General features: G+C 46.1%; 2 long non-coding RNA genes across 2 annotated transcripts in view; one reads left to right on the forward strand and one right to left on the reverse strand.

Annotated features, from left to right (window-relative positions):
- Positions 1–537: 537 nt before the first annotated feature.
- LOC309538981 overlaps positions 538–14,584 on the reverse strand; it is a 174,942-nt gene continuing 160,895 nt past the window's right edge. Inside the window, exon 3 of the long non-coding RNA XR_014222574.1 lies at positions 538–564. This is a non-coding gene — a long non-coding RNA (uncharacterized lncRNA). The remainder of the gene's footprint in view (positions 565–14,584) is intronic.
- Positions 3,516–6,491, forward strand: LOC309538957. The gene is made up of 3 exons (XR_014222547.1): positions 3,516–3,643; positions 4,874–4,971; positions 5,410–6,491. It is a non-coding gene; the product is annotated as an uncharacterized lncRNA (long non-coding RNA).

Raw genomic sequence — 14,584 nt, forward strand, 5'->3', positions numbered from 1 at the left:
CTGAAGGGGCAACAGAGATTCTCACAACCCTACATAGCTATGACTGTACTGTGACGAAATTCTTCCCACCATCATGAAGCAAATTTTGTATCTTCAGTTTTGAATTTTAAGTACTTTTTTTAAAAAAAAAAAAAGCTTTGATTCCTGTTTATTCTAGAAATGGTACAAAAATTCAGCTTTCTGGATAGTGCAGAAGTATCTTTGGTATTGAGGGACGCGGGTGGCGCTGTGGGTTAAACCACAGAGCCTAGGACTTGCCGATCAGAAGGTCGGCGGTTTGAATCCCCGCGAGGGGGTTAGCTCCCATTGCTCAGTCCCTGCTCCTGCCAACCTAGCAGTTCAAAAGCACGTCAAAGTGCAAGTAAATAAATAGGTACCGCTCCGGCGGGAAGATAAACGGCATTTCCGTGCGCTGCTCTGGTTCACCAGAAGTGGCTTAGTCATGCTGGCCACATGACCCGGAAGCTGTACGCCGGCTTCCTCGGCCAATAAAGCGAGATGAGTACCACAACCCCACAGTCGGTCACGACTGGACCTAATGGTCAGGGGTCCCTTTACCTTTACCTTATCTTTGCTATTGTGGGATACACTTCACATCCTCTTTTTATTTATGGAAATATTTATATACCACCAGCTCATGTAAAATATCAGTGCCATCTAAACATTGCAGCTAGGTTGTACTTTTTCTCAATTCGGATTGAAGCTGGCTGGTGGGAGGGGAACCCATCAAAATGCAGTCTTTCTTAAGGAAGAGCAGGATAGGTATGGATTGTGGTTAGCATGTGTGCACCACTTCCTAAACCAGGAAGCACGCAGAGTAAACAGGAGTGGGTACTCAGCCCAAGAGATGCCTGAAAGTCAATAGAGAGGGTGACTGGCATGAGACCAGTTCGTTGGGAGTTGTGGGTGGGTAGTTGTTTGGATTTAGTAGGTTGGCTGGTTGGGAAAGGCAGTTGGTAACAGAGAGACAGTTAGGGCAGTGGGTTTATTGAGTGTGGGGAGGTTGAAGAGATAGAGAGAGGAAAATAAGACTAAGAAAGTAAAGAGCAGCAACGTTTGGAAAGCCGTAAAAGTTTTGTTTGTGTCTGAAATAAAATACACTCGTCTTTATTAATTTAGAAGCTGACTGAGACTGAAGTGATTTTACCAGGGGCAGCGGTTTAGTGGTGTACGGGTCAATAATCCGTGAGACGACCGGGAGCTCTGTATGAACACCACAAAATTGCCATTCTCTATTGAAAGTCAAATGCCCAACTTCTAGTTGAAGCCAGTCAGGCCTTTGTAACAACAGGGACACATGACAACATCCCTCTAGGTCAGTGTTTCCCAAAATAGGTGATACTCGGCTCCCCACGGGGCGCTGGAAGGATCCGGGGGGGCAGTAGTAGTCTCTGCTGCAATTCGGGGGTGGAGGCTGTTGAATAAAAATAAGGAGGCCATGGAGGAAGAGAAGAAAACTTTGAAAAACCGTTCATAGTTATGAGTCGAGGACCCACTTAGAGATACATAAGATACAAGGACACATGTATTTTATGTTTATGGGCTAAAGAAGGCCACAACTTTATTGGTTACAGCATGTGAGGGGTACTGGCTTAGGCATTGGATCAAACAATCTAGACATGACTCCACCCCACTCAACAGGAGTCCTTCGAAGGATAACAACCAGTGGGAGGAGCTCGTTGATGCAAATACAACTGGAAGCGTCCCCTGATGTCACCGGGGGTCGTGCCACGGCCCTAGCCACCAGGAGGGCATCGGACAGGATCCACGACCGCCGGATTCCTTTAACGGAATACCCAGCAAGGGGAGGGGTAGGTGATGGCCACAACCTGCCCTCCAACACACGACACATATTCCAATGCCTAACCACCACCTGAGCCAAAAGAGGCTCGCTGCCAAATACCCCCACAGCTGCAACAAATCCCTAATGCTTCTGATGATATCGGCCAACCATACATTATTTTCATGATCGGACAAATGAACGCCATCAGCCTGAAATAGAGCCACCTTGCTGAACCTGATGAATGAGGCCACAGAGCTGCCACTTGAATGCGGCTAAACCCCACCCTATTGGCTGGCTGACAGGTGCGGTGCTGCAACTGGTATAATTGACGCAGGGAGCCGAATACGCCCCGCTACGGCTGCGGGAACTGGCTCCCACTCACAACTCCTCCCCTCTGTTAGGAGGAGAGGCTTTACTGACACCTACCACCAGGTCAGGCACTGTTGCAGGAAGACAACACCACCTCCCCTTGATCTGGCAGTTGTGCTGGACTTGAAGAGTTTTCCGAGGCTTCGACGAATCCTTTTCGGCTTCGCCCAGGCCGAAGAAGTGGATTGCAGCTTGCCTGACTATTTGGCAACAGGTGGAGTCGAACACAGTGGCGGATTTAGGGGTGTGCAATTGGTTCGGTGGAAGTGAGAGCTGGACCATAAAGAAGGCTGATCGCCGAAGAATTGATGCTTTTGAATTATGGTGCTGGAGGAGACTCTTGAGAGTCCCATGGACTGCAAGAAGATCCAACCTATCCATTCTTAATGAAATCAGCCCTGAGTGCTCACTGGAAGGACAGATCCTGAATGTGAGGTTCCAATTCTTTGGCCACCTCATGAGAAGAGAAGACTCCCTGGGAAAGACCCTGATGTTGGGAAAGATGGAGGGCACAAGGAGAAGGGGACGACAGAGGACGAGATGGTTGGACAGTGTTCTTGAAGCTACCAGCATGAGTTTGACCAAACTGCGGGAGGCAGTGGAAGACAGAAGTGCCTGGCGTGCTCTGGTCCAGGGGGTCACGAAGAGTCGGACACGACTAAACGACTAAACAACAAACTGGTTCGGTCACACTTGGTGCGGAGTCTCAGGGGTGCTGTCAGGGGGGAGCTGCTACTATGATTTAGCATGGAGCGTGAGAGGCGGAGGGGCACCAAACTTTGGCACCCCACAGGGCATCGCTAACATTTGAGAAGGTCTGCCGCTGTCCAGCGTCTGGAGAGGGCCACAGATTTCCCCATCCCTGTGTTATTGCGCCCACCTGTCTCCTCCACAGGCTTTTTACCCTGTGCAAGCCAGGCTGGGCGGTTGCTGGTCCCTACTGAACGGGGTGGGGCAGAGGGCCTCCTCCTCGAGAGGCGCACGACTCCGGGGAGCGCTCTTGCAACTTCTCCCGCAGCCCCACTCAAAAGCGGCTTGGGAGGGAGCTTGGAAAAAGCTCCTTTTCCTTGCAAGCTCGAGAGAAGAGGCGCATTTCTCCAGCATAGAGCAACTACCCCTCAAAGTCCTGCAGCTTTTGCTGCACGTTCACCTCCATTCAGCTCCAGGGGGAGTCCCTCCGGCGCCAAACAACAACCGTGGCGAAGCGGCGAGCTTGGCCAAGCAGGCGCGTTCCCTGGCGTGACATCCACCAAGCCGCCCGAGGAGGGCGCTCGCCCTGCTCGCCCGCTCGCTTCCCTTGAAGCTCCGCCGTCCTCGCTTTGGAGAAAGCCGCTTGCAAACGGACGTTTCCTTCCCCGCCTCCCCGCCTTAGAACAAAGCCTACCGGGGGGCTCCCGCTTTCGCCCACCTCCGGCCACCGCGCCTTCATTGCGCGCCGGTGGCTCCCATCCCCGCTGCGCCTTAAAGAGCTGGCCGGGTAGTCGAGCTCAGGTGGGAAATGGGGGGATCTCCGGCTGAGAAGCCGAAATCCTGCGCTTTGAGTCCGAGCTTTTGGGAATGGGAGCAAGCGGGGGAGGCAAGGGAAGTCTCCGCGCCGGATCCCAGCCTCGCCCTGCCTTCTGTCGCTTCTGGAACGCCGCTGACAACTGGAGAGCTCTAAACGGAGCGGGAGGGAGAGACGGGTCCGGATGGATCAATATAAAATTCAAATACTTTTGTGCCACCTGTTGGATTTTGCTACTAATTGCATGTCGTTGTGGGAGAGACCCGGGGAAAAGAGAGGCTGCTTCTGCACGTGGTTGGCCCTTGAGCGTTGTTTTCGATATTTCTTTTTAAGTGTGCGCACATGCCCTTATGAAACGCATACACGCCCCTTGTTCAGCCCTTGCAAGCCACGTTAGTCTACCCAAACGGATGGATCACAAGTCCGGAGTGCCCAGTTCCGTGTAATTCTTATCCCAGACAGTCACTTTTGACGCTTAAGGATTAATTTCCGCATTATGTGACGACAGCAAACCATGGTTTGTTCAATTAACGGGAATGCTGCTATTCCTGTCTCTCTGCTAGAAATACCCCTAAGGTATACATTTGCAAACTTTGGTTTGCCTCGGTTATGCTTTCCATTTCTAAGAACACTCTATATTATTATTATTATTATTATTATTATTATTATTATTATTATTATTAATTGCACGCCTAAAATATCCCAAAATGTGAAACAGCCTTTGAAGATTACAGGGTGATGGCAGCTGACTTCAGGCTTCCCCAACCTGGTGCCCTCTAGGAATACGGCTTCCATCATCTCTGACTATTGGTCACACTGGCGGTCACCAGGCTGGGGGATATTGTTTCCTGGGATAATCATGCTGAAGTTGTTCCACACACTCCAAAGCACTGTAGAAACGCTAAGCGTTCTTCATAGTGCATGCTTGTAATAACTTGAGGATGCAAACTGTCCACCTGCCCACAAAGATTCAAGCCTCATTCTTGCCTTTTCAGAATGCAGATTCCGTTTTATTGTAATATAGCCCCTTCCCAAATTCAGCCAAGGGTTCAAATGATTTAATGCTGCTGCTGCTGCTGCTGCTGCTGCTGCTGCTGCTGCTCCACACACACACAGAGAGAGAGAGAGAGACAAGTTACTGTACATAGAAAGCAAGCGTGTTGGGTGAGGGGGAGCCTTATATTAGAAACCTTCTCCACATGTTCCTTTTCATGCAGTTCCTATCACAGCCCAGCCCTGGAGTCTTCCACAATTTCAGTCTGACCTTCTGCCGTGGGACGTCTGCTGAACACAAAGAGGCTCCCTGTGTGACTTTGTTGTTGTTTGTTGTTTAGTCGTTTAGTCGTGTCTGACTCTTTGTGACCCCATGGACCAGAACACGCCAGGCACTCCTGTCTTCCACTGCCTCCCACAGTTTGGTCAAACTCATGCTGGTAGCTTCGAGAACACTGTCCAACCATCTCGTCCTCTGTCGTCCCCTTCTCCTTGTGCCCTCCATCTTTCCCAACATCAGGGTCTTTCCCAGGGAGTCTTCTCTTCTCATGATGTGGCCAAAGTATTGGAGCCTCAGCTTCAGGATCTGTCCTTCAAGTGAGCACTCAGGGCTGATTTCCTTCAGAATGGATAGGTTTGATCTTCTTGCAGTCCATGGGACTCTCAAGAGTCTCCTCCAGCACCATAATTCAAAAGCATCAATTCTTCAGTGATCAGCTTTCTTTATGGTCCAGCTCTCAGTTCCGTACATGTGACTTAGAATCCTGCTATATCAGATCATGTGGGGAACCTTCACAAGTATAAGAGACTCTCCCTCTGCTGCAAAGGTTTGGCCCAAATGACTTTGTAACTTATGAAGTAGCACTCTATGCATTGGCAGCTAAGAAGATCAGGAGGAAAGAACTAGATAAAATAGCGGTCAACTGCAAAGGGGATTCAGATATTTAATTTGGCACATTTTACTATAGAATCTTCTGCCATTCTATTTTATGCAACAAACAATCTTAGTAGCTGTGACCGTGGTTTATATTGTATGTGTGGTGCCTGATGATCTTTATGGTTATTGCTGTTTTTCCTTTTGTTATTTTTCTGAATGATGTCATGGCCTATGGCTAGCGCAATAAAAGTCGAGGAGGAGGAGGAGGAGATGGAGGTTTGGCCAAATGCATAGAGGGCTTCAGGGGTGGGCCGTCTGGTAGAGGCCAATGTGTGTCCATCACCCCACACCTCCTGCTTTTCCCCACTCATGCAATTGGCATTGTAAGGGGGGCACTAAGGGAACAAGGCTACTGTTTTACACGTCCAGAGGTAAGTTTATTTACCTGTGGTGAAACATTTGACCACGTGAATCTCGCCTATTGATTCACTGCAATAAGCTCTAGGGTGGCCACATTCATCAGGATAAACTTTCTACAACTGACAAGTAATCATTTGGTAAGCAACCTGCCTGTAGCCCTAGTCAGGTGTGCTCTGCAGGCACTGTCAGCTGCCACCCATACATTGGAGGCAGGAGAACTGGAGCGGGGATCCTGGTTATACATGTGATTTAGAACCCTAGTTTTGTGGGGCTATTACCCTTCTTCAAGTGCCAGGTTCTCCTTAAACCTTGTGAGGTGGGACACTCAAAATGCATGTTACCTCTTAATCATGCAATTACAATACTTTACCACGTGGTAAAATATCATCTGTATGCACCCATTGGGGCCGCTGTAGTAGTGCACATCTGTGTTGCATGCTAGGATATATATTTTTTCCTCCCTGTGTAGCATTTATTGGGTCAATAACTCACTATTAAAGCAGGTTCGTTTGTGCCCTGCAATAACAAAGACCTCGGTATTGTGGAGAGAAAAAGTATCGTTTATACATTTTATTTTAGCGTTTGGTGTCAGAAACTTGGTAGATGTTGACATGAACCTCAGTGGCAAATGTCAAGAAATCCTAGCCATGAACGTTGCCATTGACACATTGCCTTCTGCTTGTACATGATGGCGATGTGGGTTTCATTTGGACAGCCATCATGGAAGCCACTAAGTTGGCTTTAAAATTTACGGGTAAATGACAGGCTCTTCTAACATTTCTCACAGGGTTTGTTTAAATATTTAGATGTGGTGGGAAATGTCAACATTCGCCAATGGGCCAAGTCTTTCCAAGTGCGGGGCCAGAACCTACTCACAGTAGGGCTAACAGAGTTCTGTTTCTCCTTGGCCCAAAGGCAGGCAATACAAGTGCTACAAAAGATGGAAGATTTGCATGCACCTCCTTTTTTGCCATGAAGAGATCACTCTCTGTGTAATGGGAAGTTAGGGAAGGAGTAGTGCCTCCTGACAATGACAAACCTAGACAGCATCTTAAAAAGTAGAGACATCGCCTTGCCAACAAAGGTCCATATAGTTAAAGCCATGGTTTTCCCAGTAGTGATGTATGGAAGAGCTGGACCATAAAGAAGGCTGATCGCCAAAGAATTGATGCTTTTGAATTATGGTGCTGGAGGAGACTCTTGAGAGTCCCATGGACTGCAAGAAGATCAAACCTATCCATTCTGAAGGAAATCAGCCCTGAGTGCTCACTGGAAGGACAGATCCTGAAGCTGAGGCTCCAATACTTTGGCCACCTCATGAGAAGAGAAGACTCCCTGGAAAAGACCCTGATGTTGGGAAAGAGGGAGGGCACAAGGAGAAGGGGATGACAGAGGACGAGATGGTTGGACAGTGTTCTCGAAGCTACCAGCATGAGTTTGACTAAACTGTGGGAGGCAGTGGAAGACAGAAGTGCCTGGCGTGCTCTGGTCCATGGGGTCACGAAGAGTCGGACACGACTAAACAACTAAACAACAACGACAGTGCCTCTGGTGGGGGTGACATGCCATGCTGCTTCTGGGCTAGTTTCTGTGCGCTCAGCTCTCACCTGTGGCTTCTAGAAGCTGTCAGCATGTAACAGCAGCCACACTGGGAAACGGCTTCAACTGGCCGGCTAAACCAGGTGATATCTTCCAGATATTGGTGGACAACAATGCCTAGCACCCCCAGACTTCTGTGTGGACCACGCTGTTTTATGGAAGTGAGTCATAGGCAAGTTGCACCCACCAGGAATGACACCTCAATGCCTTCCACATCAGGAAGGAAGATTTTGGGCATCACATGGCAGGCAGAGTTTCAAGCAAGTATGTGCTCTCCCAAGCCAACATTCCAAGCATGTTCACACACCTGTCTCAGCGACGTCTATGTTGGCTTGCTCATGTCCATTCCACAGAGTGGAAGATGGCAGGCTCCCCAAAGACCAGGCAGGCAAACACTGTGTACAAAGATGTCTGCAAACAAGTCATGAAGGGTGGCAACTTCAACTTTGCTGTATAGGAATCCCTTGGAGACAATTGCGGAGCCTGGAGGCAGACAGTTGGGTTGCATATCCAGAGCAGTGACCAGAGGAGGAATGACCACTGGGAGGAGCACAGAGAGAAGAAACGCCGTGGTGCATGTGCAGCAGCACAACCGGACACCTTCATCTGCCCCAGCTGCAACGAAGCCTGTCTCTCCCATGTCGGTCTCTACAGACACAGCCGGTGCTCTAAATCCAGTGGTTTGATTTCACCCCCAAAGGCACACTCTTTCATTGTCTCCCAAGATAGATGGATGCCAACCACCTGACAAGTGGCCATAATGGTTGGGGCTGATGGAAGCTGTAGTCCAGCGGCTTCAGAAGTTCACCATGGTAGAATCTACACACATATAAAAAATGTTCTGAAAATGCTTTGTTTTTTAAGCGTTTTAAAAAAAATATTGAATTTTCCATAAGGCTCACCATCGCCATCTAGTGTCACACTGTATATTGCACTTAAAACAAACAAAACGTTTTATTTGCAGCTGTGTAGCTGAGTCCCATGTTGGCTCCTTCTGCTTTAAAGCTTCCCTCATTTTCTCTCTAGGCTCAGCTGCTTTCTATAAGCTCACAAGTTCCTGTCGGCAATTTTTTATTTTTTCAGTGCAGAGGCTAAACGTCATTTTCTTTTAATTCCCATATTTACATTTTAATTTTATTTCTGCATACTTGTGCATCGCCTGAGTATACAGAAGTTTCTGCCTTAATTTTTTGGTGGCCCCATTTTGTTTCCAAACTCATGTGTACTCAGCCCATTAAGGAGAGAATTATGTAGTCTTGCATGGCACCCAAACCTGCATTATTTCACCATAGGGTTAATAATGTGAAAGTGTCCCAGATGTTTTGGGACTACAACTCCCACCATCCCTAGCTAACAGGACCAGTAGTCAGGGATGATGGGAATTGTAGTCTCAAAACATCCGGCGGGCCGAGTTTGCCTATGCCTGCTTTAAAATCTGTTTTAAAGTGGGGTGCATTTAATTGAATAATTGCATGTAAACAATTATTTTAACAAAGGGATGGTAGGATACTATTTATAGGGAGCAAGGGGCACTAGGTCCTTATTGGTATAATTAGCCACTCATCTTTCAGAGGTATGTTTTCAGAAGCGAGTCTGCACATGAACAGAGATAAGACATGCTTTGTCGCGCTGTACCCTGCATGAAATTGCTATTTCATAAACACAGTGGACTGGCCATTATTCCCAATTGTGAGACTATGTTACAGCTTAATAATGCAGGCATGCCCAGAGAATATTGATAACCTGCAAGGTCTTATGCATATGGCTTTCAAACTGCATCCCAGGGTTTCTCAGAAGTTTCTCAAGGGCCCCATGATGAGCTGTGGACAGACTCCTTGGAAGATCTCTGTTTTAACCTGCTGTTGTAAGAGTTAGTCAGTGTCCTGAATGAATCAGCTGCACACAGGTGTGTGGAAGATGTGGCCCTCCAAATATTGCTGAACTGTTGTTGTTGTTTAGTTGTTTAGTCGTGTCTGCCTCTTCGTGACCCCATGGACCAGAGCATGCCAGGCACTCCTCTCTTCCACTACCTCCCGCAGTTTGGTCAAACTCATGCTGGTAGCTTCGAGAACACTATCCAACCATCTCATCCTCTGTCATCCCCTTCTCCATGTTCCCTCCATCTTTCCCAACATCAGGGTCTTTTCCAGGGTGTCTTCTCTTCTCATGAGGTGGCCAAAGTATTGGAGCCTCAGCTTCAGGATCTGTCCATCCAGTGAGCACTCAGGGCTGATTTCCTTCAGAATGGATACGTTTGATCTTCTTGCAGTCCATGGGACTCTCAAGAGTCTCCTCCAGCACCATAATTCAAAAGCACCAATTCTTCAGCGATCAGCCTTCTTTATGGTCCAGCTCTCACTTCCATACATCACTGCTGGGAAAACCAGATCTTTTACTATATGGACCTTTGTTGGCAAGGTGATGTCTCTACTTTTTAAGATGCTGTCTAGGTTTGTCATTGCTTTTCTCCCAAGAAGCAGGCGTCTTTTAATTTGCTGTCGCCATCTGCAGTGATCATGGAGCCCAAGAAAGTAAAATCTCTCACTGCCTCCATTTCTTCCCCTTCTATTTGCCAGGAGGTGATGGGACCAGTGGCCATGATTCCTGGCCACTGGCCATGCCTTCCGGGGTTGGTGGGCGTTCACCAGAATACTTTGCAGCAGGCAGGATTCCATAGCTGATGAGTCAGTTTGGAACAGGTTTCCCGAAGGAAGTAAGTCTAAAAACCACTGTTCTGACACTTGTATAACAAGGGCTCAATTCTATTATGAAAATGCATGCATGCATCAACAGTAAAATCTGGCAGGCCACATCAAGCGGTGGAGGAGGGAGTCTCTTTTCTGACAAATAATAAAACGTAATCTTTGATGTATAAAATTTGGAGCTTTGCCAATGTGCCAATCAATAACCTGTGTATGATAAATCAGCAATCAAATATTTTTGAGTCATAGGAAGGTGGGAGGGAGGGATCTAGCTGCTGCCAGCCTGTCAATCAATCAATCAGTCAATCACAGAGTGCCTGAAAAACCACAGATTATTTCTCTCTCTCTCTCTCTCTCTCTCTCTCTCTCTCTCTCTCTGTGTGTGTGTGTGTGTGTGTGTGTGTGTGTGTGTGTTCTGGACTCTGCCAGTCTGCAGGTCCAATCAATCACTGTGTGCCTGATGAATCATGAAACGCACTCAGTGACATGTCAGTGCACATACTCACTTGGTACAGCTCTCATCACCCTGAGTTTGTCTTGCAGTTAAATTGACTGAAGGCGAGTTGCAGAAAATGTTCTTTCTCCCAGCTACTGACCTCCTTCTCCTCCATCACCAGCCAGTCTCAAATTCCCTTAGTCTGTCTTTTGGTTTTAAGCGGAAGATTTCTAGACAAGGGTTCAACAAGGCAGTGAACAGACGTTTCCGATGTCAAATTGGCTGTTAAACTATCAACAAAGATGTTAGACAAATTCAACAAGAGGATGGATTCCTGCAAGGTACATTCTCCCCCCTCCCCAAAACTCATCCATTTTACTTAACGCATCTGCACAATCAATGAGGTGACACTAAGATCACAAGGGCCCTGTTTCAATATCCTTAGAATTTGCCTCACTTTCTATCATGATACATTACAGATGGGATGGGATGGTGGCTGCTGCTGTTCTTTTGTTTCATTTTCTTTCTTTCTTTCTTTCTTTCTTTCTTTCTTTCTTTCTTTTTTCGTTCATATTTATATTTATTTATTTTCTTAAAGATTTTCTTGTTTTACAGAAGTAAGTGTAATGTCGCTCATATTTTTTCCATGTAACATTTTTACAAATCCGTTTCATTTGTTGAGACATTAGGGGGAGGGGGGGAAAGAAGGGGTGGAGGGAGGGAAGATGGGTGGGGTGGGGTTGGGTGGCGATGTTTCTGTTAGGCTTAATGTATGTAGGGTTTGGTGTCAGCGTTGTTTGTGCTGTTCACTTGTGCTCCTTTTGTGGTGAGAGAGGTTGGGGTTGGCCTAGGGTGTGGTTGTTTGTTTGTGATTGGCTGTGGTGATCTTTGTTTTTGTGTGTGAGTGGGGTGGGTGGGTGTTTTGGATCAGGTTAGCCATATTGATTTATATACTGTTGGTGGATTATTGTCATTGTCTTGTTGGGCTGTGTATGTGATAAAGGGGAGCCAACCGGGGTAAAGGCGTCTTCTTCTGTTTGTCCCCGTGTCAGTTTCAGTTTATTGGTTACTTTTTCTAGTAGGGCTGTTTCCCATACTATTTGGTACCATTGGTCCATGCTTACTCCTGACAGGTCTCTCCAGTGTCTGGTTATGGTATTTCTGGCTGCTGGAAGTAGGTGGGTTATGAGTTCTTTGTGGTGTAAATGGGCATTGTTGTCTTGGAAGATGTTTAGTAGGGCCAATTCTGGGGTGATGTCTAATACTTGCTTAGTTACAGATAGGTAGCCGTGTTGGTCTGCCATAGTGAAAATAAAAAAATTCCTTCCAGTAGCACCTTAAAGACCAACTAAGTTAGTTCTTGGTATGAGCTTTTGTGTGCATGCACACTTCTTCAGATACACTCTGTATCTGAAGAAGTGTGCATGCACACGAAAGCTCATACCAAGAACTAACTTAGTTAGTCTTTAAGGTGCTACTGGAAGGAATTTTTTTATTAATACTTGCTTAGTTATTTTACATATTTCTTGCATGGCTGTTTTCCAGAATAGTTGGATTTTGAGGCACTCCCACCAAATGTGGAGGTATGTTACTGTGGAGGTGCACCCTCTCCACTTTTGTTTCATTTTCAACGTATTTGTGACTGTTTGCTACACGATTGATCTGCAATAAAACATGGACATTGGTTGCAGCAAAACAAAAACAGGAAAACCCAACCTCTGGGGTCAGCTTCAAGTTTAACAACGTACTTAAGGCAACTTTTCCTAAGAGAGCCCCATAACCATCTGGGTGTAGTATAGGCAGTTGAATTTTCACAAAAGCGTGTCAGCACCCAAATCAGGTGGGGCTTGGAAAAGTCAGAGACATTGTGTGTGAGGGTTTGACAAGTGAGCCGTATAACTAGTCTGTCTTAGAGCTGCCACAGATGGAATCCCTGATCTGGAGTTTGTGCAGAGCAGAGGTGAATTTGTTCTCCACCACAAGAATGAGTTTCAAAGCTTTACTGGAAACAGTCTTAAAATAGTTACAAAATAAATGTTGGCAAAAAATACAAAGTAACACATTGCTCTTAAGCAAACTATCAGTGTGGTCCAGTCTTCTTTTTTGTCCTTAATATACAGTGCTACCTCAGGTTATAGACGCTTCAGGTTACAGACTCCGCTGACCCAGAAATAGTACCTCAGGTTAAGAACATTGCTTTAGGATGAGAACAGAAATCGCACGGCGGTGTCACGGCAGCAGCAGGAGGCCCCATTAGCTAAAGTGGTACCTCAGGTTAAGAACAGTTTCAGGTTAAGAACAGACCTCCGGAACGAATTAAGTTCTTAACCAGAGGTACCACTGTAGTTCAATAAACTATGAGAAGTGGGTCGCTGCTGTAGCTATACCATATAATGGCCACCTACTAAAATAACATTTTAGAAAGATGGGAGGTGTATATTAACTATTAGAACGAACTGATTGGTAAACAAACCTCTAGCAAACAGCTTTCCTTTTTTACAATCAAGTGGTATTAAAAAAAATTATGAAAGAAATAAAATAAACTAGTGACCCTCTTGATGGGTAGTCAATGTGGTTCCCCTCAACTGTGGTTGGACTGCAACTCCCATCAGCCTTGACTATTGACCACACCTGTTGGGATGGATGGAAGTTATGCTCCAACATCTGAAGGGTACCATATTGGCTACCTTTGTATCAATATCTGATATTCTAGTCTTGTGCATTTAGATTTGTTTTTGTTCTCATCTCTCTCAGAATTATGTAATGGGTAAAAACTCATGGTTGTATTTGTTTACATATAGCTTAACAACAGTAGCTAAGTTTGATAATATACAAATAAAATAGAATTTAATAAGAAGGTGATGGTTTTGTATAAAATGAGTCACTCTGGCAAGCTCCAGAGAAAACCTTGAGGAAGCCAGGTTTGGGAACTGGTTGGCTAAACTATGAGTGGGAAAGGTGACAATGAGTTTTGCCGAGTTAAACTTGCCCCTTATGAATAACATATTCTTACAAATTACTGAGCAAAAAAGTTTTTTAAAAAAAACATTTTTCTGCTGAGAGTCTCTTTATACAGCAAATCATTCATAGTCAAACATTGTGTGAACTAATAGTGCAATTGAAATGTCTTTCAAAAGTATGATGTTCGATAATATATTAAAGACATGTTAAACAAATATTGCATAAAGGTTCCCCCTTTCAATCAAGCTCGTACTCAGTTCAGCGGAATCCCTAAGGAAATATGGGAAGTGATTCTTTAAAAGAAAAAAAAATGTCCTTGGTTTTTTGGCTTTCAGCACCTCAAACGCTTCACCTGGAGCCTCTTCTGAAACTCATCGCGTGTGCAGAAAACGTTGGCAGGAGAAAAGAAGCATTCTTCTCTAATGGGAAGCAACAACAAAACAGTTCTTTGAACGCTTTCCAGAAATATAGGCAGAAAACCTTCCAGGTAGAGTTGCAACAACACAGTCCATCCTCATAACAACTGCTTAACTGAACGGCTTGGGAGCAACCAGGGCTGAAGCTGAGCAGATGTAGACCTGATCAGGGCCCAGATATCAGGGCCACCATGTGGACCACACTAGGAGATGACAAGGGCACAAGCATAATAAAACAAATTCATGTTTAGTCTGTTTGATCCATCCAGACCAAAGAGCCATGTGCTGCAATAGCCAGCGGCACACATGGCAGCCTCTCAGTTCTTGCAGTTTCGGGAAAGCAGCAATAACAGGAGACTTATCACAGGGAGCTGCCTCATATCAGGTCAGAGACTCTTTGCCCACCTAGCTCAGTACTCTTGACTCTGACCAACAGTAGCTCTCCAGAGTCTCAGGCAAAAATTTTCCATACCACTCCATTACCAGGTCATTTTTAACCAGAGTCACGAAATTAAAAGACGCCT

The sequence above is a fragment of the Podarcis vaucheri genome, assembly GCF_965113315.1.
Source record: "Podarcis vaucheri genome assembly, chromosome: 8".
Lineage (NCBI taxonomy): Eukaryota > Metazoa > Chordata > Lepidosauria > Squamata > Lacertidae > Podarcis > Podarcis vaucheri.